We start from the raw sequence: 27,781 nt of genomic DNA, 5'->3' as shown, positions 1-27,781 counted from the left end.
TTGATGTTTTCACCGCTGCATAAAGTTAGCTCAAGACCACCAATATACATGCTCATGTCATTTACCCATGATACAATATAATATACTGGAACACTGAAAGCTTTTGGAGGTTATTTGAAAGTATATTTACCTACAAAGGAGAAAATATAATACCCAAATATGTATGTGTAAAACTCACTCAGCCGAAAAAACATACACAGTTAACACTCTACTTGTACCCTGATATTAGAGTGTTACCGGTAAGAACTTTGCAACAATTTGATTCCTGTAGAAAACTAGGTTGTGGCAACGATACATATGAGACTACAAACCAATTTGCAAAAATATAACAGTTTGTTTTGGTTGCACACAGCTGGAAGTTGTTACATGTTTTATGGCTCAAAAGCACAGTTTTTGCAACAGTGTGTCTTTGTATATCAGCAATTGAACTTTTCTAGAAAGTACACAACTTGTGGTGCTGTAATGGTTTACAATGAAATAGGTTTTACAAAACATTTTAGCATTTAAAAAATGCTGATCTTTTTTATATACGCGAAATAAAAAAAGTAGAGTAGTTCTTCTCTTCCCACATATAAAAAGGGTCAGTAAATTATGTTTATTCAATTTCAAAGCAATCTGATTTTTTTTTTAGCAGATACTTTTATCTATCTTTTAAAAGTATTCTAAATTGTACTGTTATGCAAATTGCAGTAATGTCACCAAGCATATGGTAAAGCATGTGCCTCAGATCATGCAACTGCATCTCATGATGCTCAGTCTGTTTAAAAGTCAGACATTACCTGTGCTAATGTCACAGAAAATTTGTCATGATGTCACTAAGTGCCTGTGACAGTAGGAAACCAAGTTTGTCTCATGTCACAGATGTGTGTACCATATCATCACTGGATATCAATGGAAGTCATATCCATATGAATGTCACAACAGTTTGACATCATGTCACTGTATCAACATGTATGGAGTATATGTTTTATGATGTTGGAGTGCAGAGCATCAGTGCGTGCTATGTTATCACTGTGTCAAAATAAGTGTCTTAATGTCACTTGGTGTCAAAGTATGAAAGGTTCAATCATGATGTCACTGTGCTGTGATGTCTGTATCATCACTTAACAGTTTATCACCACTGTTAGCATGTCAGTGAGATATAACTAGACCATAATGGTACCCAGTAAAACTTTCCTATAATGTCATTGTGTCAACAGGTGTCTGACCGTCCCTTGATAACTTGCAGTTACACATTTCAGTTTAGTTAGTGGCTACCAGCCAGGAACCTCACCCTGTCGGTAGTAGATGCTGTTCACCGTGGGCCCGTACAACCTCCAAGCCAGATGTATAGCAGTGACACTCAGCACAAGCCAACCTAGCAGTACTTTAAAGATGGCTGCTCGCATATCATTGCTCTCCCACTCCCGAGTGAATTCAGCACTAAGTGCCAAAAAATACCCAAGGGCCTGCGCCCACAGTTCTGATCCCCAAGTCTCATCCATGCGCCCCCAGCTCTAACCCCCAAATATCAGCCATACGCCAACCACAACACCTGCTACCGGCTGGCGGCCATATTACGAAGGGCAGAGACACTGTAAGAGTGAAGTCACGCCTACTTAGCAAAAAATACATTCTGATTGGATGAGTAGGTAGAAGCGACATCTCCTGCATAAGACTTTGTGCTTTCATTGATTAAATCTTGTCATGTGTGTATTAAAACGAGGCTTGAAACGCAGCCTTATCCAGACCCAGGAAATATATTCTTGTTTACACGTGAGCATCAATAAAGCTTGCCTTCATGCCTTGAAGTTTGTATACAAAGCTAAAAAGGCACATTGTAAACGAAACCTTAAAAAGTCCTTTCATGATTCAGAAAGCGCATGCTATGTTAAACAATTTTCCAATTGAATTCTATTATCTATTAGCTTTTTTCTCTTGGTATCCTTTAATGAAAAGTATACCTAGGTAGGCTCAGAAGCAGCAATGCACTACTGGGAGCTAGCTGCTAAACATACATGGTCTTGTCATTGGTTCACTAAATGTGTTCAGCTAACTTCCAGTAGGGAATTACTGCTCCTTCAGCAAATGATGCCAAGAGAATGAAGCATATTTGATAATAGAAGTAAATTGGAAAGTTGTTTAAAATTGTATATTCTATCTGAAAATGAGTTTCATATCCCTTTAAAAATTCTTTTTTTTTTCCCTGCATATTTTTGTGTGAATGAATGGTTCATTTATTTGTTTTGTATGATTTGTAAATGACCATATTCATTGGTCACTTGTGTAATGTATGCATTCTATACTTAAAGTGAAAGTACTTTTTCAACCATAAAATGAATGCCATCCGTTCAGCTTCTAACACTATGTAGTCGCTAAGTTGTTTTTTTTAAATTCCTTCTTATTTTTTTAATATATTCTTGATTTATCCAACATACCGTTTTTTCTGATCGTCCGCCCACCTGCTCATTTCCTGGTTTTGCTAGTTTACAAGTAAGAGCGGTCCCACCTGATCTTACGTGTTCATCCATGCGCGCTCCCATGAAGCATTGTGTTGCGCATGCGTTTAAATGTGATCTCTGCTGTGATACACAGTAAAACAATTAATCACTCGATTCATTGTTTTGTATCGTAACGTCACATCAGAAATTGTCAATGTTGAAGAAATGCACATGCGTGTCTCATGAACGCACTTCTATACAGGGAGTGAATTCAATGAGACATACATGCATACTTTAAAGGGACATAATACTCATATGCAGGGCCGGATTTACATCTCAGGTGGCTGTAGGCACAAAAACCTGAAGCGCCCCCCACCCCCCCAGAAAAAAAGTGGAAAAAATGAGGACTTTTTTATTATTATTTAGGACAACTAAAAATAAATATTAGATGTAAAATTACATTTTCCCTTTTATGGAGAAACACAAATACACACACCAATTGCAATATTTGTTGAAATGGGAGCTACACCAAAAATCAATGGCCATACAATTTCTATTATGTATAACAAAAACAAATCATGTTAAACTTTTAATGCAAAATATTCTAAAGAAAACCCTATTTAAAGGGACATAAAATGTGACAGTTTGCTGGGCATTTTATTATTGCACTAGTGCTTGCACAGAAGTGTGTTAGCCTCTTGCAAAAGAGTTAAACACATAGTCAATGTCAGTTCTGAGACAGCAATACACATCTGTGCAGACCCAGATGGGCTCATAGGACATGTTTATTGACAAGCCATTAGTGTATTGCTTTTCTGGAGATGACTTTGACTATGTGCTTAACACTTTGTTGGAGTTAAACACAGTTTTGTGTAAACAATAGCAATATTTAACCTTTTAACGCCGTTATGCCGTTCTATTCCGTCATATTTACACTGGGCTTTAAAGCCGTTATGACGGAATAGAACGTCATATCAAACGGCTGTCCTGAAGCCTTCTGCGCTTCAAGGACTTGATCGCGGTCTGGAGGGCGTTCCTAGGGTTGTAGGGACGCCCCCCAGATGCGATCCAATAATTGAAATCTCGCGATCGTATGCACGATCGCGTAGTTTCAATTTGTCTACATCGGAACAGGTGTTCCGATGTAGACACTTTAACCCTGTCACGAAAGGGTTAAACTAGCAGCATGCAAGCTCATCACCATCAACAACCTGTGCAGCCAGTGGAAGAAAATATAAAATGTAGGTCTTTTTTTCCACTACATGAAAAAAATCTTGTAAACTCTGATATTTTTGGTACAAATACACACAGATGTTACATTTATTTTGTTCCGAAATATAAATATCATATGATGTTGCTCTCAAAGGAAAACATGGAATGTTGTAGATTATATGTAATCCAGGGGTCAACAAATTCAATTTACCACAATACAAAAATACCACACTTACTTGATGAAAGAACAGATTAACAATTTTTAATGTGATGTGTGTGTATGTATGTGTATATATATATGTGTGTGTGTGTGTGATGTGTGTGTATGTGTATATGTGTGTATGTGTGTATATATATATACACATACATATACATACATACAAACAAATATGCCATATGAGTGGTTTACACACATACACATTTTACAGCCTTACAGTCTACAAACTTTGTTGTCAAAGTGCCCTAAAGGCTGTAAATCACAATTGGCAGCTTGTAATAAAGAGCAGAGCAGCTAGTCCCACATAACCTCCACACCTCCAAGGCCTTTATAGAACAAAAACATTCATCCTGAAGCAGAATTTAAACTCCTGGCTATAAAAAAGGAATACAGCACATAACAAGTGAATACACTGCAACCCTCTCTGGTAGCCAAGGCGTTAAAGTGCTCTGCTTGTTATGTTTTAATTCTAGGCAGCATTAGAAGCCTTGTACAGTCCTAACCTGTTCTGAAGCTTTCATTCCTCAACAAAAAGTTTCTGCACCACATCAGCATGGAGCTTGGCTGTGTGAGGCAACAGAAGTACATAAAATAAAAGTGAAACTAAAAATGCCTGGCGAAAATGGGAGGGGTTTAGTTTTAATCTTTGCCCCTCTCTCCTTCATGGCTCCCTCAACTGCTGTAACATATTCCCAATGAAACACTAGACTTTGTAGGCACCTGGCAGCACAATTCTTACTAAAATAAATGCCCTCATTAAAAAAAAAATAAAAAAAATATTTTTTTTTTATTTTTTTTATTACTGACAGGCAGGCGCCCCTCACTGCAAGGCGCCTGTAGGCACATTCCTACTGTGCCTAATGGGAAATCCGGCCCTGCTCATATGCTAAATCACTTGAAAATGATGCAGTATAACTGTAAAAAGCTGACAGGAAAATATCACCTGAGTATCTCTATGTAAAAAAGGAAGATATTTTACCTCACAATCTTCTCAACTCAGCAGAGTAAGTTCTGTGTACATTTTATACTCAGCTGCTGGTAAAAAATAATAAAAAAAAATGAAGAAATGAACAGCAGTCAATCAGCAGTGCTGAGGTCATGAACTCTTTTACTGTGATCTCATGAAATTTCACTTAAATCTCATGAGATTTAATAGCAAACTTCCTTTAAACTGAATAGGGAAATAAGATGAGAGTGCACGTAAGCTTGCCCCTTCCGCTGTCCCGGGACATACATACTGATTTGCTGCTTAGAAGTCCTTTACAATGGGATGTGGCTACTGAGGAACTTTTGAGGTAAATTATCTTTCTTTTTTTACATAGAGATGTTCAGGTGATATTTTCTAGTCAGCTTTTTACAGCTATGCTGCATCACTTTCAAGTATTTAAACATTTGGGTATTATGGCCCTTTAAGTTGGGGGTGTAGAATGAGTATATTCAGATGCCACTGGGGGACCTTTAACAATCCTGAAGACGATATTCGTCATTTCAAAATAAATAATTTTTATATATCCAGGCGGAGGGAGGGCGATATATATTTGAGGATTGAAAGGTACAATTATAGGTTTATCAGTAAATTAAAAAAAATCATGAATTAAACAACCTAAGTTTATATGTCCTTTGCGTTGCGGCATAGAGGCATTTGATACTTTACTTTCACTTTAAGTGGTTACAATATATGATACACAGTATCCGTTATTTCTAAATCGTTATATGTCAAATGATAGAGATTATTAAGTGAGTGTTCCAATACTGTCGATTAAGAACATTTACCAGTTTTTCCTCTATATTTATATTGGAATCTATTTAAAGGGATAGTAAACCCCAAAAATTTCTTTTATGATTCAGATAGAACATACAATTTTAAACAACTTTCCAATTTAAATCTATTATCAAATTTTCTTCATTCTCTTGTTATCCATTGCTGAAGGGACAGCATTGCAGTACTGACAGGAAGTTGAAAATATCTATTTAGCCAATCACCAGAGACAAAATGTGTGCAGGTGTTCTGGTAAGAGGGCGAACTTTGGAAAACAGCGAACCATGTCCCTTCATTGGGGATGTATGAAACACGACAGCCTGTGAAAAGCTGCAGTGGCGATAACCAGGGGGGTTGTTTCTCATGCACGAGCTTTAGAGTAGTAGTAGTAATGTTGGGGGCGGAGTTCCGAATATTGCAGAGGAGCCGAAGAAACAGCTTTCTATGAGTGCACCATTTCTGATACAAAATCCCATGCATGCGCTCTACAAAGGGTCCCGGAATTTCACAGCTCTAAATATTGTACCAGTGACGTATGCGGCCAGGTATGTGATGACGCTGGCACGCATGCGCATTACGTCCAAAATTTGTGAAACAGCTTATGTAACGTCACAGGAAGTGACATGGTTCGCTGTTTTCCAACATTCGCCCTCTTACCAGAACACCGGCACCAATTAACAGCAGCTCCCACTAGTGTATGATATGTGCATATTCATTTTTTAACAAGGGATACTAAGAGAACGAAGCACATTTGAAAATAGAAGTGAATTTAAAAGTGTATTAAAATGGCATGCTCTATCTGAATCATGCAGGTTTAATTTTGACTTTCCTATCCCTTTAACTGTTGATTGACTATTTATGATTATCAGCCAAGTAGCAGCTTGATATCTCAAATGTGAATTATACTTACTCAGCAGTACAGCTCTATATTCTTAATATTTATAGGTCACTGAATGATTGTTTTAAATCAGCGGTTGCCAACCAGTGGTCCGTGAGAAGATGTTGATGGTCCATGACACCAACAAACAGGAATTAATCTCCTATGATGGTGTCACCCCCGCCGCACCGCAACGCCCTACAGTGCCTGGCTGGACATCAGTGAAAACCGACGGAGGCATTGTTTAAATAACTGTATATTTTGATGTTTATTTAACAATTTTTTTTTATTTACGACATCATCGCCACCTCTCTGAGCAGGCATAGTGTTTGAGTATGGGTGCACAAGCCTTCAAAGGATATGTGCATATGCTGCTGAAAAAAACTCCAGCATTAACTTTTACTAGAAGCATTTTTTCTAATGAAGTATATTGCAAAAATGCTTCTATTTCAAATTGAAATACACCCATGCACATTTAATTTATTACCTTTCTATCCCTTTAAGGTACATCAAAAAATGTAACAAAATCGTATTTTATCAAAAACCTGAAATTTGTAGGTAATTTACAGAGGCATAAATTAAATATGCGCAGTGTAAATTGCAATTAAAGTGCACTGGATGACTTCGAAATTCGTACTTATAAGTACAAAATACAAAGCGTAATTGTTTTTTCGTAAAATGGGCTGAATATATGAAACTGTCTTTCTAATCCCAGCGTAATTCTGTAAAGATTAACACACTACAGATCTCACAGTTTTTTTTATATTGGCTGCAGGATTTACTTTTTAAAGTGCAACCCCTGCTTACTGCTTACTTTGTTCCACGGACCAAGCGTCCCTTTCAAGCGAGCTCCTTTACTTTCAATAAGAGACATCTCGCCACTAGCAGGGGCTGCCCCTTTTACGATAATTCCATCAGGACAGCCTTCGGCGAGGATCGGCATGAAAAACCATGTCTGATCTGGCGAACTTTATGATCATCAGTCCCATAGAGAAATTAAACTCTCCACTGTTCTTTGTTTTCTGCTAGCTGTCTTTTGCACAGCCCCTGCTAGGTGATTTGATTAAAAGACCAGTAAATACAGTAGATTTGCATAATCAACAAATGCATGATAAAAAGTTAATGCGATAACACTAAGGGCTAGATTTATTAAAGCTGAGGCGGACAGGGGCGCATATACGTGCCCCTGTACACCTCAGTTCACCTGTGGCGGGGCAAAATTACCTGCAGGTATTAGCCATTGCACAGGAGCGCAATTTTGCGCTCGCGTGCAATCCCTCCCCCTGCCCGCGCACAGCCGATCACGCGCGGGCAGGAGCTGTCAATCTCCTCGTTCTGACTTTCAGTTTCTTTGTGTAATCAATTTGGTAGTGTCGTATAAGGCTTTCTAAGACTTCAGTTACTACACTTCCTGAATCAAGTAAGGCTTTAACCCTTTTGTTTATCATGACTGTACAGCAGGGATGACTATTTAGATACCCCCCATTATTACAGAATTCCCTATGGGTTGACCACAATGAGTAAGGAGTTGTCTATTTACTTATACTGCACTGTATTGGTTCTATCTGTAAAGGAAACTCATATGAAAAATGACCTGTTTCATGACATTTAAAACACTTTATGAAAGAGTTCTGGGCATTTTTAGGCACTTTAACAAAGTCTGTAGACTGGTAACGACTTCTGGCACCTTGGAATTTAGTGCGTGGTTGCCCCAATCCTTTTGGCTTTACTACAGTCTTGCCAACTTTAGTGGATCCACGGGCTCTCGGGTTAGTGCGCTGTTCAGTATGAGTTGGCATTGACAATTTTCCAACTGCAATATACCTCTTTACCAGGGCAACCAGTTCCTTGCCACTATGGGGATCACATTGACCCACCATGCTGCAAAGAGGCATTGGTAGACTTCTCAAAAATCTGTCCATTACTAAAATTTCAACAATATGGCTGGGTGTGTTGCTTTCAGGTTGCAACCATTTTCGAGTGAGGTGAATAAGGTTAAACATTTGAGACCTCACTGATGTGTCAGAACAGAATGTATGGAATCTCTTGGCACGTACTGACGATATCACTCCAAGTTGTGCTAGAATCTCTGCCTTTAGTTTAGTGTACTCATTGGCCTGTGCTGGCTACAGGTCATAATATGCTTTTTGGGGTTCCCCAGTCAGGAATGGAGAACTGGAACCTAAAGTTACCAAACTATGTGACAGAACCCTTTTCCTCACATACCTGCCTTCTATGACAAAAAACATGGGATCTGTCAAAACACAAACCTTCATATTTACACACATATATTTACATACTTACACACATATTTACACGCACACATTTTTACACACAAATACATGAATCTACACACATATTTACATACACACACTGACACATATTTACACACATTTACACACACACACATACACATTTAAACACACATACATACACATTTACACATATACATTTACACACACACATATATATATATTTACACACACATTTGTATATTTACAGACACATTTATACACACTCATGCACACATATTCACAAACACATTTAGGCACTAGGACCATGCTACAACTTACTTTTCGCAGCAGTCATGTTTGGATGGCAGTGTCAGTAGTTTGACTCTTATCAGACAGGTTGCTGACTGACGATCTGTGTCTGAATTGCTTCAGTGATCACAGTTCAAACACTAAGCAGTTGCAAAGTTTTAAAGCTTCTCTGTTTTAGTTTTTTTACTAGATAGCTCCTGACAGAGTGCACAGCACTGACCCTTAAATGTGCCCTGCCAGCCCCAGCGGCCCATAGATCTCTCAGGCCACGCAAGTCCTGCAGACTGCTTCTTTGCCGGGGACAATCCCATCCCCACTAGACACCAGGATCACCTTGAGGGACTCTACTTGGGGGAGGTTGTACCCAGGAGACATTTTGTGTCACTGATGCAAAGTAAAACAGTAGTGGGGAGAATAATGAAAAAAGAGAGTTCAATCCCGATTATCCTTTAAATAAAAAGAGCAGCTTCATTTGATTATCATTAAAAAATAAGACATGTAGCACACAAAAAAGGGAATGGATTTACGCTTTTCGGCATAAGCCGTACTCATAAACCTGGAAAGACACAGGTGAGTGCCGTTTAAAAAGACTAAATCTAAGCTGGTCATTGGCTGGTGTGAAGCATACACCCCTATTTTGTTTTGAAAACACTGATTTTATTTGCATAATTTAACCCCTTAACGACCGAGGACGTGCAGGGTACGTCCTAAAAAAAAAGACAGTTAATGCCTGAGGACGTACCCTGCACGTCCTCGGTCTGGAAAGCAGCTGGAAGCGATCCTGCTCGCTTCCAGCTGCTTTCCGTTTATTGCAGTGATGCCTCGATATTGAGGCATCCTGCAATAACCATTTTTAGCCATCCGATGCAGAGAGAGCCACTCTGTGGCCCTCTCTGCACCGGACATTGATGGCTATGCTCGTTGGTGGGTGGGAGCCAGTGTGGGAGGCGGGCGGCAGCCATCGATGGCCCTTGTGATGCGGAGGGGGCGGGATCATGGGCGGGGATGGCCGGGGGGCGGGGTCAGGCGCGTGCACGGGGAGGGAGTGGGTGGGAACCACTACACTACAGAAATATTTTTCTTAGAAGTGGGGAGAAAGGGGGGAATAGATTATATTTGAAAAGATCGGTTAGGGGGTGGGGTGTTGGTTTGTGGGGGGGGAAGCTACACTACAGAAAAAAAACAAAAATAAATAAATAAAAAGCAATTTTTTTGCAAACTGGGTACTGGCAGACAGCTGCCAGTACCCAAGATGGCCCCCAATAAAGCAGAGGGGGAGGGTTAGAGAGCTGTTATTGAGGGGATCAGAGAGGTTGGGGGATAAGGGGGGATCCTACATAGTAGCATATGTAAATATGCTAAAAAATATTCAAAGATACCTTTTATTTTAGTACTGGCAGACTTTCTGCCAGTACTTAAGATGCGGGGACAATTGTTGGGTGGGGGAGGGAAGGGAGCTGTTTGGGAGGGATCAGGGGGTGTGATGTGTCAGGTGGGAGGCTGATCTCTACACTAAAGCTAAAATTAACCCTGCAAGCTCCTTACAAACTACCTAATTAACCCCTTCACTGCTAGCCATAATACATGTGTGATGCGCAGCAGCATTTAGCGGCCTTCTAATTACCAAAAAGCAACGCCAAAGCCATATATGTCTGCTATTTCTGAACAAAGGGGATCCCAGAGAAGCATTTACAACCATTTGTGCCATAATTGCACAAGCTGTTTGTAAATAATTTCAGTGAGAAACCTAAAATTTGTGAAAAAATTTGTGAAAAAGTGAACAATTTTTTTTTATTTGATCGAATTTGGCGGTGAAATGGTGGCATGAAATATGCCAAAATTGCTCTAGATCAATACTTTGGGATGTCTTAAAAAAAAAATATATATATATACATGTCAAGGGATATTCAGGGATTCCTGACAGATATCAGTGTTCCAATGTAACTAGCGCTAATTTTGAAAAAAAGAGGTTTGGAAATAGCCAAGTGCTACTTGTATTTATTGCCTTATAACTTGCAAAAAAAGCAAAGAACATGTAAACATTGGGTATTTCTAAACTCAGAACAAAATTTAGAAATTATTTAGCATGGGTGTTTTTTGGTGGTTGTAGATGTGTAACAGATTTTGGGGGTCAAAGTTAGAAAAAACATAATTTATGCTTAGCTGATAAATTTATTTCTCTTGTGGTGTATCCAGTCCACGGATCATCCATTACTTGTGGGATATTCTCCTTCCCAACAGGAAGTTGCAAGAGGATCACCCACAGCAGAGCTGTCTATATAGCTCCTCCCCTAACTGCCATATCCAGTCATTCGACCGAAGACAAGCAAGAGAAAGGAGAAACCATAGGGTGCAGTGGTGACTGTAGTTTAAAGTTAAAAAATACCTGCCTTAAAATGACAGGGCGGGCCGTGGACTGGATACACCACAAGAGAAATAAATTTATCAGGTAAGCATAAATTATGTTTTCTCTTGTAAGGTGTATCCAGTCCACGGATCATCCATTACTTGTGGGATACCAATACCAAAGCTAAAGTACACGGATGAAGGGAGGGACAAGGCAGGTACTTAAACGGAAGGTACCACTGCCTGTAAAACCTTTCTCCCAAAAATAGCCTCCGAAGAAGCAAAAGTATCAAATTTATAGAATTTCGAAAAGGTATGAAGCGAAGACCAAGTCGCCGCCTTGCAAATCTGTTCAACAGAAGCCTCATTTTTAAAGGCCCATGTGGAAGCCACAGCTCTAGTAGAATGAGCTGTAATCCTTTCAGGAGGCTGCTGGCCAGCAGTTCATAAGCTAAGCGGATTATGCTTCTTAGCCAAAACGAAAGAGAAGTTGCCGAAGCATTTTGGCCTCTCCTCTGTCCAGAGTAGACAACAAACAAAGCAGATGTTTGACGAAAATCTTTAGTAGCTTGTAAGTAATACTTTAAAGCACGAACCACGTCAAGATTGTGTAATAGACGTTCCTTCTTTGAAGAAGGATTAGGACACAATGACGGAACAACAATCTCCTGATTGATATTCTTATTAGATACCACCTTAGGTAAAAACCCAGGTTTGGTACGCAAAACTACCTTATCTGCATGGAAGATCAGATAAGGGGAATCACATTGTAAAGCAGATAACTCGGAAACTCTACGAGCCGAGGAAATAGCTACCAAAAAATAGAACTTTCCAAGATAAAAGTTTGATATCTATGGAATGAAGAGGTTCAAACGGAACCCCTTGAAGAACTTTAAGAACCAAATTTAAACTCCATGGCGGAGCAACAGGTTTAAACACAGGCTTGATTCTAACTAAAGCCTGACAAAAAGCCTGAACGTCTGGAACATCCGCCAGACGCTTGTGCAAAAGAATAGACAGAGCAGAAATCTGTCCCTTTAAGGAACTAGCTGACAATCCTTTTTCCAAACCTTCTTGGAGAAAAGATAATATCCTGGGAATCCTGACTTTACTCCATGAGTAACCCTTGGATTCACACCAATAAAGATATTTACGCCATATCTTATGATAGATTTTTCTGGTGACAGGCTTTCGTGCCTGAATTAAGGTATCAATGACTGACTCGGAGAAGCCACACTTTGATAAAATCAAGCGTTCAATCTCCAGGCAGTCAGTCTCAGAGAAATTAGATTTGGATGGTTGAAAGGACCCTGAAGTAGAAGGTCCTGTCTCAGCGGCAGAGTCCATGGTGGAAAGGATGACATGTCCACCAGATCTGCATACCAAGTCCTGCGTGGCCATGCAGGCGCTATCAAGATTACCGATGCTCTCTCCTGCTTGATTTTGGCAATCAAAGAGGAAACGGTGGAAACAAATAAGCCAGGTTGAAGGACCAAGGTGCTGCTAGAGCATCTATCAGCGTCGCCTTGTGTAAGAAATCACTTGTTTATGTGACAATTCTTTACTTATCTTTAGTACTTTAGAAGTAGAACTGTGGTAATATGTTAATGTAACAAACTGGGAAATATGCTTGCTAGTAAGGAAGCATATAATCCTAATCTGTATTTATATTGCCTCAATAAGCTTCCAATATCAAAGAGTAATGAATACAGGAATGCTTTAGAGGCAGAACAAAGGATATATATTTCTCAAGACAGGAGCAGTAACTAGTTAAGGAAAATACCCTGATTAGTACTCATAGCATGTTTAATATGGCACACTGCAGGTGAGGAGTTAATATTACCATTTAGTAATGGTAGTGCTAGTAGCTTGCTGGCAGATTTATACAGTGTAACACATAGAGGAATGTCAATATTATGGCAAGCTTAAATATGGAAGTAGTGAGAGTAGCAGACTTAGAACACTACAAGTAAAAGCTTATACGGAACCTGATAACCTCATGTGTCGCTATACTTGTTGCAAGCTGAAGGCACTGTGAGTGCTTGAGATCCGGAAGGCTGTGTCAGAGCAGCTGGAAGTCTGTGCACGCTGTGAAGTTGGAACGCTGCCAGGCCTGAGCAGCGTGTGAGGAGTGAATGGCTTGCAGTGACGTCAGAGGAAGCCAGGTAGGAAGACAACAAGCAGCGCTTTTGCCAAGGTGTGCAAGTGAAGTAGTTTAAATGCAGCCGAGTACTTTCTTTCACCAGGATACAAGCTGGAGTTGTGAGTTAATCACTTCAATAAACCAGCAAAGAGTAATTAGACAGTGCAGGCTTTATAGGCAGGAGGAGACAATGTTAAGGTGGTATAGGCTTGATATGGCAAAGTATATATTAAGGTGGAATGTGTAAGATAGGACCATGACATACTCCCCCCCCAAGGAAACATCAAAGAGGTTTCAGGGAGAAGGACGATCCGGATGCCTCCGATGAAACAAAGAGACCAACCTATCTGCAGAGAGATTTGAAGCGGGTTCCCAAGAGTCCTCCGAAGAGTCGTACCCGGACCAATGAACCAGATACTGCAGTTCACCATGCCAACGTCTAGAGTCCAGAATGGCCTGGACCTCGTACTCAGGATCCGGGGTAGGAGAACCCAGGGAAGTGGCTGATAGAGGGGTAGAAGAGTAGCAAGGCTTGATGAGGGACACATGAAATGTCGGGTGAATGCGGTAAGTGGGAGGAAGCTGTAGAGTCACCGTAACCGGGTTTGGAAGAGCAATGATAGAAAAAGGACCAACAAAAAGTTTGTTAAACTTCTTGCAAGGAGTTGGAATCCTCAGATTCTTTGCCGATAACCAGACTTTTTGTCCTACAGCGTAGGTAGGATGAGGGCGATGGCGTAGGTCATAGAACCTCTTTTGGGTGGCCTGTGCTTGCTTGATGTTATCCTGTATGGCGACGTAAGTCTGCTTGATGGAATTGACGAGATCATTCACCTGAGGACAAGGTGAGTGTGTCATAGGCAATGGATGAAATCGGGGATGGTAGCCTGAATTGATATAAAAGGGAGAAAACCCCGTAGAAGTATTGGTGGTATTATTATATGCAAACTCAGCATGTGGGAGGTACGTGGCCCAAGATTCTTGTTTGTGGGAACAGTAGCAACGTAAAAATTGCTCCAGCCACTGGTTGGTTCTCTCACACTGTCCATTGGTCTGTGGGTGGTACGATGTGGTCAAACACTGATGTATGTCTAGTGAGCTACAAAGATGTCTCCAAAATTTTGAGGTGAATTGTGAGCCTCTGTCGCTGAGTACTGTAGTGGGTATTCCATGTAAACGAATAATCTCTCTAAGAAATAACTGAGCTGATTTTTGTGCAGTGGGTAGAGTTTCGGTTGGAATGAAATGTGCCATCTTTGACATGAGATCCACAACAACAAAAATGACGGTGTAACCTTCAGATTTAGGCAAATCAACTACAAAGTCCATGGAGACAGAAGTCCACGGAAATTCGGGAATAGGGAGGTTCTGTAGTAAACCCAGAGGTGGTTGGTGTGAGGGCTTACAGGTTTGACAGGTAATGCAGAGTTTGATGTATTCTTTAACAGTGGTTCTCATAGAAGGCCACCAAAAATACCTCTGTAGAAGGTCAAGTGTCTTGTGTATACCCATATGACCTGCTAATAATGAATCATGGGCAATGGACACTGCCTGATCTCGCAGCGAGGGTGGAACATATAGCCTTGAATCCTTGTAGAGGATTCCAGCATTATCAGGGGTAAGCGTGTAAGCGGTCTTAGTAATGTCTTGTTGTTGATGTGTTTTTAGATCTGTGAGATCATTTGATAGAAGACCTACAAAAGAAGATTTTGGAATGATGGTGGATGGAAATTGAGTAGACTCAGGCTTTTTATCCCTTCTAGATAAAGCATCTGCCTTTCCATTCCGTATGCCAGGACGGTAGGCAATGTGGAAGGAGAAACGAGAGAAGTAGAGGCTCCAGCGGAGCTGTCGAGCAGAAAGAGTTCTGTTTGTCTGGAGATACTGTAGATTCTTATGATCAGTAAATATCACTATAGGTTGCTCCGTACCCTCCAATAAATGCCTCCATTGGTCAAAGGATGACTTAATAGCCAACAACTCCTTTTCACCCACTGGATAATTCAGCTCAGCTGGTGTCAGGAGCCTAGAGAAATAAGACACAGGATGTAATGAGTCCTTAGGAGTGGATCTCTGGGATAACACGGAGCCAATGGCATATTCTGATGCGTCAACCTCTAATACGAATTGACACTTTGTGTTTGGTAGATGGAGTATCGGAGAGGTGGTAAAGAGATGCTTCAATTGGTCAAAGGCGGTTTGAGCCTCAGGTGTCCAACAAAATGGAGTCTTTCCCTTAGTCAGATTTGTCAGGGGTTTTGTGATGGCAGCAAAGTTTTGAATAAAGCGTCTATAAAAATTTGCGAAGCCCAAGAACCTTTGAACTTCTTTCACAGAAGAGGGTATAGGCCATGATGATATGGCTGAAATTTTGTTATCCTCCATCTTTATCTGACCCTTACTGATGTGATAACCCAAGAAAGACACCTCTGTGACGTGAAACAAACATTTTTCTAATTTAACATAGAGTCTATGTGTTTGTAGTCTAGACAACACAAGCCTGACATGTTGTATATGTTCTGTCAAAGAGGGTGAGTAAATAAGAATGTCGTCTAAGTAGACAACCAAAAACGTGTCAAGGACATCTCTAAAAATATCATTAATGAAGTTCTGGAATGTCGCCGGGGCATTGCACAGACCGAATGGCATAACCGTATACTCATAGAGACCATACCTAGTCCTAAATGCGGTCAGCCACTCGTCCCCGGCTCTTATTCTGACAAGGTTATAGGCACCCCTCAGATCTAGTTTAGTGAACACTGTGGCGCCACGTAACCTCTCAATCAGTTCTGGGATGAGAGGTAGTGGGTATCTGTTTTTTATTGTTATTTTGTTCAGCTCGCGATAATCTATTATCGGGCGTAAAGACCCATCCTTGTTCTTTACAAAAAACATAGCTGCTGCTGCAGGTGAGGTGGAGGGACGGATGAACCCTTTTTTTAAATTCTCAGTAATATAAGTTTTAAGGTGTTGTAACTCAGGTCTTGAGAGGGGATAAATATGACCATGAGGTATGGTTGCACCAGGCAGCAGATCTATGGGGCAATCATAGGCCCTATGGGGAGGCAATACCTCTGCCTCTTTTTTATCGAAAACGTTTGAAAAATCAGAATATTCAACTGGTATGACAGGAGTGGATGTGATCAAAATATGTTTCCTAGGGAAGCAAGTGTTAGAACAGTAAGAGGAGGGGAAGGAGAGAGAAAGAGTGGACCAATGCAGAGTGGGTTGGTGTAAACGAAGCCAAGAGATTCCCAGTACAATAGGGTAAATAGGAGAGGATATGATATCGAAAGTAATTGTTTCAGTGTGACCAGAGGGAGTTGTGACTAACAGAGGGACAGTTTGATGTGACACCGGACCAGAAGCTAAATGTGACCCGTCAATGACTTTGAGAGGCAGTGGAATGCTTTTTAACTGAAAAGGAATTTTATTAGAATGAACCAAACGAACATCAATGAAATTGGTACAAGCGCCTGTATCAACGATGGCGTTACTGCTGATCCTGTGCTGATCCCACTGTAATTGTAAAGGTAAGGTAAAGTAAGTTGATGTAGCTGACTTTGTGTGAAGACAGTTACTATTTGATTTTGTCTTACCTCGCTTTTGCTTCAGAAGCAGGGGACAATCCTTAACCACATGCTGCGTACCAGCACAATACATACACAGATTGAGATTACGGCGTCTGGTCTTTTCTTGCATAGTGAGAGGTCCTCTCAGAAAGCTAATGTCCATAGGCTGGTCAGGGGGAGCAGTAGCAGTAGGCGGAGTCGGGAGCAAGCGGGGTGTGGGGTGGCTAGAACTACCTTTTTCCTGCCTTCGCTCTCGGAGCCTGCGATCTATAGTAGTTGTTAAAGTATAGAAATCCTCTAGGCGATCTGGTATGCCAGTTCTGGAGAGTTCGTCCTTTACTTCCTCTGACAACCCCATTCGATACTGATTCTTGAGAGAGACCTCATTCCAGAGCGAATCTCTGGCCCAAATCTTGAAACGAGTAATATACTCCTCCACTGGAGCTTTTAACTGTTTGAGTCCTCTGAGTTTAGTCTCAGCAGTAATCTGACGATAAGGATCATCATAAAGGTTGGATAAAGCCTTTAAGAAGGCATCAAAAGAATTCAGAATTGGGTCCTGGGACTCATAAAATGAGTCAGCCCAGGCCCGAGGTTCCCCTCGCAGGTATGAGAGAACAGTTAATACTTTGGATCTGTCTGTAGGATAAGTTCTCGGTTTTAAATCGAATAACAACAGGCAGGCGTTTCTGAACTGGCGAAAAGTGGATCTATCACCAGTAAATTTCTCAGGGTAAGAAACCTGGGGCTCAGCCTGGTGGTCATTTCCAGCATTCCTATTGGCCAACACTTCTTTAAGACAGGCTTTGAGACTTTGGTTTTCCACCTGTATATCTCTAAATGCCTGAGTTAAGTTGTCCAGGCGCTGGTTTAAATTATGTAGCTGGGGGGCCACATCTGATGGCTCCATAGTTACAAATTTTTTTTTTTTTTTTTTTTTTTTTTTTAAGGCTGGTTTATTATGTAAGAAATCACTTGTTTATGTGACAATTCTTTACTTATCTTTAGTACTTTAGAAGTAGAACTGTGGTAATATGTTAATGTAACAAACTGGGAAATATGCTTGCTAGTAAGGAAGCATATAATCCTAATCTGTATTTATATTGCCTCAATAAGCTTCCAATATCAAAGAGTAATGAATACAGGAATGCTTTAGAGGCAGAACAAAGGATATATATTTCTCAAGACAGGAGCAGTAACTAGTTAAGGAAAATACCCTGATTAGTACTCATAGCATGTTTAATATGGCACACTGCAGGTGAGGAGTTAATATTACCATTTAGTAATGGTAGTGCTAGTAGCTTGCTGGCAGATTTATACAGTGTAACACATAGAGGAATGTCAATATTATGGCAAGCTTAAATATGGAAGTAGTGAGAGTAGCAGACTTAGAACACTACAAGTAAAAGCTTATACGGAACCTGATAACCTCATGTGTCGCTATACTTGTTGCAAGCTGAAGGCACTGTGAGTGCTTGAGATCCGGAAGGCTGTGTCAGAGCAGCTGGAAGTCTGTGCACGCTGTGAAGTTGGAACGCTGCCAGGCCTGAGCAGCGTGTGAGGAGTGAATGGCTTGCAGTGACGTCAGAGGAAGCCAGGTAGGAAGACAACAAGCAGCGCTTTTGCCAAGGTGTGCAAGTGAAGTAGTTTAAATGCAGCCGAGTACTTTCTTTCACCAGGATACAAGCTGGAGTTGTGAGTTAATCACTTCAATAAACCAGCAAAGAGTAATTAGACAGTGCAGGCTTTATAGGCAGGAGGAGACAATGTTAAGGTGGTATAGGCTTGATATGGCAAAGTATATATTAAGGTGGAATGTGTAAGATAGGACCATGACACCTTGGGATCCCTGGACCTGGATCCGTAACAAGGAAGTTTGGCATTCTGGGGAGACGCCATGAGATCCAGTTCTGGTTTGCCCCAACGATGAATCAATTGTGCAAACACCTCCGGATGGAGTTCCCACTCCCCCGGATGAAAAGTCTGACAACTTAGAAAATCCGCCTCCCAGTTCTCCACACCTGGGATATGGATAGCTGCTAGGTGGCAAGAGTGAATCTCTGCCCAGCGAATTATCTTTGAGACTTCTAACATCGCTAGGGAACTCCTTGTTCCCCCTTGATGGTTGATGTAAGCCACAGTCGTGATGTTGTCCGACTGAAATCTGATGAACCTCATTGTCGCTAGCTGAGGCCAAGCCTGAAGAGCATTGAATATCGCTCTTAGTTCCAGAATGTTTATTGGAAGGAGTGTCTCCTCCTGAGTCCACGATCCCTGAGCCTTCAGGGAGTCCCAGACTGCCCCCCAGCCTAGAAGGCTGGCATCTGTCGTTACAATTGTCCAATCTGGCCTGCGAAAGGTCATACCTTTGGACAGATGGACCCGAGATAGCCACCAGAGAAGAGAATCCCTGGTCTCTTGATCCAGATTTAGTAGAGGGTACAAATCTATGTAATCCCCATTCCACTGACTGAGCATGCAGAGTTGCAGCGGTCTGAGATGTAGGCAGGCAAACGGAACTATGTCCATTGCCGCTACCATTAAGCCGATTACTTCCATACACTGAGCCACCGAAGGGCGAGAAGTGGAATAAAGAACACGGCAGGAATTTAGAAGTTTTGATAACCTGGACTCTGTCAGGTAAATCCTCATTTCTACAGAATCTATTAGAGTTCCCAGAAAGGAGACTCTTGTGAGAGGGGATAGAGAACTCTTTTCTTCGTTCACCTTCCACCCATGCGACCTCAGAAATGCCAGAACTATGTCCGTATGAGACTTGGCAATTTATACATTTGACGCCTGTATCAGGATGTTGTCTAAATAAGGGGCCACTGCTATGCCCCGCGGTCTTAGGACTGCCAGAAGTGACCCCAGAACCTTCGTAAAGATTCTTGGGGCTGTAGCTAACCCAAAGGGAAGAGCTACAAACTGGTAATGCCTGTCTAGGAAGGCAAACCTGAGAAACCGATGATGTTCTTTGTGTATCGGAATGTGAAGATAAGCATCCTTTAAATCCACTGTAGTCATGTATTGACCCTCCTGGATCATAGGTAGGATGGTTCGAATAGTCGCCATCTTGAATGATGGGACTCTGAGGAATTTGTTTAAGATCTTCAGATCTAAAATTGGTCTGAAGGTTCCCTCTTTTTTGGGAACCACGAACAGATTTGAGTAAAAACCCTGTCCCTGTTCCTCCTTTGGAACTGGATGGATCACTCCCATAACTAGGAGGTCTTGAACACAGTGTAAGAATGCCTCTCTCTTTATCTGGTTTGCAGATGATTGTGAAAGGTGAAATCTCCCTTTTGGAGGAAAAGCTCTGAAGTCCAGAAGATATCCCTGGGATACAATTTCCAACGCCCAGGGATCCTGGACATCTCTTGCCCACGCCTGGGCGAAGAGCGAAAGTCTGCCCCCTACTAGATCCGTTACCGGATAGGGGGCCGATCCTTCATGCTGTCTTAGAGGCAGCAGCAGGCTTTTTGGCCTGCTTACCTTTGTTCCAGGTCTGGTTAGGTCTCCAGACCGACTTGGACTGGGCAAAAGTTCCCTCTTGTTTTGCATTAGAGGAAGTTGATGCCGCACTCGCCTTGAAGTTTCGAAAGGCACGAAAATTAGTCTGTTTGGCCTTTGATTTGGGCCTATCCTGAGGAAGGGCATGACCTTTTCCTCCAGTGATATCAGAAATGATCTCCTTCAAACCAGGCCCGAATAGGGTTTGCCACTTGAAGGGAATGTTAAGCAGTTTAGACTTTGAAGTAACGTCAACTGACCATGATTTAAGCCATAGCGCCCTGCGCGCCTGAATAGCAAAACCAGAATTCTTAGCCGTTAGTTTAGTCAAATGAACAATGGCATCAGAAACAAAAGAATTGGCTAGCTAAAGTGCTCTACGCTTGTCAAGTATGTCATCCAATGGAGTCTCTACCTGTAAAGCCTCTTCCAGAGACTCAAACCAGAAAGCCGCAGCAGCAGTGACTGGAGCAATGCATGCAAGGGGCTGTAGAATAAAACCTTATTGAATAAACATTTTCTTAAGGTAACCTTCTAACTTTTTATCCATTGGATCTAAGAAAGCACAACTGTCCTCGACAGGGATAGTAGTACGCTTAGCTAGGGTAGAAACTGCTCCCTCCACCTTAGGGACTGTCTGCCATAAGTCCCGTGTGGTGGCATCTATCGGAAACATTTTCTTAAAAATAGGAGGGGGAGAGAACGGCACACCTGGTCTATCCCATTCCTTAGTAATAATTTCTGTAAACCTTTTAGGTATTGGAAAAACATCAGTGCACACCGGCACTGCATAGTATTTATCCAATCTACACATTTTCTCTGGCACTTCAATTGTATCACAGTCATTCTGAGCAGCTAAAACCTCCCTGAGCAATACGCGGAGGTGTTCAAGCTTAAATTTAAATGTTGACATATCAGAATCAGGTTGAATCCTCTTCCCTGAGTCAGAAACATCACCCACAGAAAGAAGCTCTCCTTCCTCAGCTTCTGCATATTGTGAGGGAGTATCAGACATAGCTACTAAAGCGTCAGTATGCTCTGTATTTCTTCTAACTCCAGAGCTGTCTCGCTTTCCTCGTAACCCAGGTAGTCTGGATAATACCGCTGACAGTATATTATCCATGACTGCCGCCATGTCTTGTAAAGTAAACGCCATGGGCGCACTAGATGTACTTGGCGCCATTTGAATGTGAGTCCCTTGAGCGTGAGTCAAAGGGTCTGACACGTGGGGCGAGTTAGTCGGCATAACTTCCCCCTCGTCAGATTCCTGGTGATAAATTTTTTAAAGTGAAATCAGTACATTTGGTACACATTCTAAGAGGGGGTTCCACCATGGCTTCTAAACATAATGAACAAGGAGTTTCCTCTATGTCAGACATGTTTAAACAGACTAGCAATGAGACCAGCAAGCTTGGAAAACACTCTAAAGCAAGTTAACAAGCAAAAAATAAAAACGGTACTGTGCCTTTAAGAAAAATAAAAAAGGTCAGAATTTGAAAAACAGTGAAAAAAGCAGTGAATCAAACGAAATTTTTACAGTGTGTATAATAAGCTAACAGAGCATTGCACCCACTTGCAAATGGATGATTAACCCCTTAGTTCAAAAAACAGATAAAAAAAACGTTATAGACGTTTTTTAACAGTCACAACAAACTGCCACAGCTCTGCTGTGGCCCTACCTTCCCAAACAAACGACTTTGGAAAGCCTAAGAGCCCTTTAGAGAGGTCCTATAGCCTTCAGATGACTCCTGGAGAAAAGCTGGATGTCTCAGTCTGTAAAAGTTACTGCGCAATTAAGCGCTAAATTAGGCCCCTCCCACTCATGTCTAAACAATGGAAAGCCTAAGAAAACTGTTTCTAGGCAAATTTAAGCCAGCCATGTTGAAAAAAACTAGGCCCCAATAAAGTTTTATCACCAAAGCATATATAAAAACGTTTAAACACTTCCAGCAAACGTTTTATATGACAGGAATTGAAAATTTATATGAGTATTACCTCTGACAGTAAGCATGATACCAGTCGCTATTAAATCACTGTATTCAGGCTTACCTTACATAAATCTGGTATCAGCAGCATTTTCTAGCATTTACATCTCTAGAAATTTTTTTTAACTGCACATACCTCAAAGCAGGATAACCTGCACGCCATTCCCCAGCTGAAGTTACCTCTCTCTTCAGTTATGTGTGAGAACAGCAATGGATCTTAGTTACAACCTGCTAAGATCATAAGAGATCACAGGCAGATTCTTCTTCTATTTTCTGCCTGGGACAAAAATAGTACAACTCCGGTACCATTTAAAAATAACAAACTTTTGATTGAAGAAAAAAACAACTACGTTTCACCACTTCTCTCTTATTACTTCCATGCTTGTCGAGAGTTGCAAGAGAATGACTGGATATGGCAGTTAGGGGAGGAGCTATATAGACAGCTCTGCTGTGGGTGATCCTCTTGCAACTTCCTGTTGGGAAGGAGAATATCCCACAAGTAATGGATGATCCGTGGACTGGATACACCTTACAAGAGAAAGTGTGTTTTTTTTCCATTTTTTCATCATATTTTGTATTTTGATTATAGCAAATTATAAGATATGATGAAAATAATGGTAGATTTTGAAAGTCCATTTAATGGTGAGAAAAACGGTATATAATATGTGTGGGTACAGTAAATGAGTAAGAGGAAAATTACAGATAAATACAAACACCGCAAAAATGTAAAAATAGCCTTGGTCCCAAACGGACAGAAAATGGAAAAGTGTTGTGGTCATTAAGGGGTTAAAGTACAATATGGAAGTCACAGCTTCCTAAGCAATAGATATTAATCAGCAACATTTTACAATCAAGTCTGTTGAAAGAAGAGGAGTTTAAGACCCTTCCCGAGCCTTGTATCTATGGAATCCAATAAACATTGGAAGGAGAGTCAAACTCAGAGAAGAAGAGAGAAGAAGAGAGTGAAGATGCTGCTAAACACTGTACAATTGATCCATTTTGTTAAGATTAAGACAACCTACCTTAAATTGTAACGTAACTGGTTTTACCTACAATAAATTGTATATTGTCAACCCTTTTGTGCAACTTTGGCCATATTACATAGGAGCTATTATTTCTCGAGATATTGACCCCATAGGATAGTCATTTCAACATATATATCCATTTTAGCATATTTAATGTAGCAATACTCCTCTATGTCAAGTAATTCTGATACTCAGTATATACAACAAAAGTGGCGCTTACCGGTCCGGGGTCTCTTCACCGTGTTCTCGAGCGGCGTGTCTTCAGCGTTGGCTCAGCTCAGCTTCTCCGTCTTGTCTCCTCACTGTCAGGAGCCCAGCAATAGCGCCTACGTCTCAGGCGCAGACTCAGGATCCAATCACCACACACTTCCGGGCGTCACTCACTTGCAGGGTGAGGAGGAATCAGCAGACATGAAAAACTCCCAAGCTCAAAAGGTAAAAACAGCTTTATTGGTGACAAGGTTTTTAAAAACAAAATGGAGCCTTAGCTCATAATCGCAATCCGGGGTCACAGAACAGCAATGGCAGACATGTTTCGTGTGGTTCCTCCACACTTGATCACTGCTGATTTTTGCTAGTTCTGTGACCTGTTTTAAAAGCACAAGACATTTGCCAATTAGTCAATTAGTGAGAAAGTTAAAAACAATGAAGTTAACCCCTTCTTGCCCTAATGTGATTATATATATTTTTACTCCTTGACAGGCTAATACATACACCTGACCTGAACAGTTTACTGATATTTTAAATGGGCATATAGTAATTATTTATTAGTGATAGACTAAGCTTACTCTACATTTTAATAATAATAACCAACAGAGGCAGAGGTGACATATAGTATTAAACCTTATTTAAAATGTTACATATAGCAAGCCAGTTATGTATATTTATATGTTTATGTGATTCCTTTATTGTGTATATATAATTATTAAATTCTTTCTAGATGATTTTAGGATGCACATTTTTTATATATATTGATACATACAGGGAGTGCAGAATTATTAGGCAAGTTGTATTTTTGAGGATTAATTTTATTATTGAACAACAACCATGTTCTCAATGAACCCAAAAAACTCATTAATATCAAAGCTGAATAGTTTTGGAAGTAGTTTTTAGTTTGTTTTTAGTTATAGCTATTTTAGGGGGATATCTGTGTGTGCAGGTGACTATTACTGTGCATAATTATTAGGCAAATTAACAAATATATACCCATTTCAATTATTTATTTTTACCAGTGAAGCCAATATAACATCTCAACATTCACAAATATACATTTCTGACATTCAAAAACAAAACAAAAACAAATCAGTGACCAATATAGCCACCTTTCTTTGCAAGGACACTCAAAAGCCTGCCATCCATGGATTCTGTCAGTGTTTTGATCTGTTCACCATCAACATTGCGTGCAGCAGCAACCACAGCCTCCCGGACACTGTTCAGAGAGGTGTACTGTTTTCCCTTCTTGTAAATCTCACATTTGATGATGGACCACAGGTTCTCAATGGGGTTCAGATCAGGTGAACAAGGAGGCCATGTCATTAGATTTTCTTCTTTTATACCCTTTCTTGCCAGCCACGCTGTGGAGTACTTGAACGCGTGTGATGGAGCATTGTCCTGCATGAAAATCATGTTTTTCTTGAAGGATGCAGACTTCTTCCTGTACCACTGCTTGAAGAAGGTGTCTTCCAGAAACTGGCAGTAGGACTGGGAGTTGAGCTTGACTCCATCCTCAACCCGAAAAGGCCCCACAAGCTCATCTTTGATGATACCAGCCCTAACCAGTACTCCACCTCCACCTTGCTGGCGTCTGAGTCGGACTGGAGCTCTCTGCCCTTTACCAAACCAGCCATGGGCCCATCCATCTGGCCCATCAAGACTCATTCTCATTTCATCAGTCCATAAAACCTTAGAAAAATCAGTCTTGAGATATTTCTTGGCCCAGTCTTGACGTTTCAGCTTGTGTGTCTTGTTCAGTGGTGGTCGTCTTTCAGCCTTTCTTACCTTGGTCATGTCTCTGAGTATTGCACACCTTGTGCTTTTGGGCACTCCAGTGATGTTGCAGCTCTGAAATATGGCCAAACTGGTGGCAAGTGGCATCTTGGCAGCTGCACGCTTGACTTTTCTCAGTTCATGGGCAGTTATTTTGCGCCTTGGTTTTTCCACACGCTTCTTGCGACCCTGTTGACTATTTTGAATGAAACGCTTGATTGTTCGATGATCGCGCTTCAGAAGCTTTGCAATTTTAAGAGTGCTGCATCCCTCTGCAAGATATCTCACTATTTTTTACTTTTCTGAGCCTGTCAAGTCCTTCTTTTGACCCATTTTGCCAAAGGAAAGGAAGTTGCCTAATAATTATGCACACCTGATATAGGGTGTTGATGTCATTAGACCACACCCCTTCTCATTACAGAGATGCACATCACCTAATATGCTTAATTGGTAGTAGGCTTTCGAGCCTATACAGCTTGGAGTAAGACAACATGCATAAAGAGGATGATGTGGTCAAAATACTAATTTGCCTAATAATTCTGCACTCCCTGTATGTGCCTAAGTGGTTTTAGATAAATTTTAAATAAACAGATTCACATCACTCTCTTTGTTAATACCCAGAGGTGATCTAGTATTCAACAGAAAGATCCATTGTGCCTCCTTATAATCAAGTTTGTAAATTCTGTCACCTCCTCTTTTGTGTGGAGGGACATGATCAATAGCCTGGATAGACAAAAGTGAGGCATCCCCTGCATGTGTTGATTTAAAATGTCTGGATACAGGTGTGTCCGTGTCAGGGTCCTCGATATCCCGGATATGTTCTAGTGCCCTGTCCTTCAGGTGGCGTTTTGTTTTGCCTACATATTGAATCTGGCACCCCTTACAGGTGAGGAGGTAGATGACATGATTAGACTTGCAGTTTAATCTAAACCTGATGTCATATGTGCATCTAGTTGTTGTTGAGGTAAAGGTAGTACCCTCTATTACATGATTACATGTTTTACAACGCTGTGCTTTACATTTGTAGAACCCTACCCTATGGGGTAACCATGTTCTACTCTTCTCTATTGGTAAATCAGAGGGTGCCACAATGTTGCCAATGGTCTTATTTTTCCTTGCAACAAATTTGCAATTTTGTGTGATGTTTTCTAAATTATAGTCAGTGGTCAAAATGGGAAGACTTTCTCTTATGATGTCACATATTTTTCTATATTCTAGACTGTACGGGGTACTAAACACAATTTTATTCTCCCCTTTTGGCCTTTGCTGGACACTTTGTTTCTTGTATTTTAATAAACTATCTCGTGGTATTAAATCCACTTCTCTCTTTGTGTCTTTTAATAGGCTCTCCGGGTACCCTCTACTGAGTAGTCTCTCCTCTAATACCTCACATTGTTCCTCGTATATTTTGGTGTTAGAACAAACCCTTTTGGTTCTAATGTATTGTCCTTTGGGGATAGCTCTTTTGACATGCCATGGATGGCTTGACTTATAATTCAAAATTGTATTCCCCCCTGTAGTCTTCCTATAGAGGGTAGTACTGACAGTCTTTGTAGTTGTATCTACTTGGAGGGCCAGATCTAGGAATACTGTATTTTTGTCACTTTGTACATAGGTGAATTTTAGATTTTTATCATTGGTGTTAATGGTGTTTATGAACATATTAACTGTTTCCTCATCGCCATCCCACACCACCAGCAGGTCATCTATATATCTTCCATAATACACTATATGTTCTTTGAGGGGGTTGTCATCTCCATAGACGTGGGCGACCTCCCACCAACCCATAAAGAGGTTGGCATAGGACGGGGCAAACTTAGCCCCCATGGCCGTCCCACGCCTCTGGAGATAACACCCCCCCTCGAACATAAAGAAATTGTGTGTAAGTAAAAATTCAATTGCAGTAAGTAAAAAATATTTAACATCTTCAGCATAATTTGAAAAATTGTTCAAGAAATATGTCACTGCTGCTAACCCCTGGTGGTGTGGGATGGATGTGTATAGGGATGTAACATCTATAGTGATGAAGCGATATGTGTCCTTCCATTTTAATGCTTTCATTTGATTTAATACTTGTGTGGAGTCACGAATATAACTCATTAGTTCTACAACCAGTGGTTGGAGAAATGTGTCTACTAATTCGGACAGGGGTTCAAGTAATGACCCTACTCCCGATATGATCG

The sequence above is a fragment of the Bombina bombina genome, chromosome 7 (genome assembly GCF_027579735.1).
Source record: "Bombina bombina isolate aBomBom1 chromosome 7, aBomBom1.pri, whole genome shotgun sequence".
Lineage (NCBI taxonomy): Eukaryota > Metazoa > Chordata > Amphibia > Anura > Bombinatoridae > Bombina > Bombina bombina.
This window is presented reverse-complemented; position numbering follows the sequence as displayed.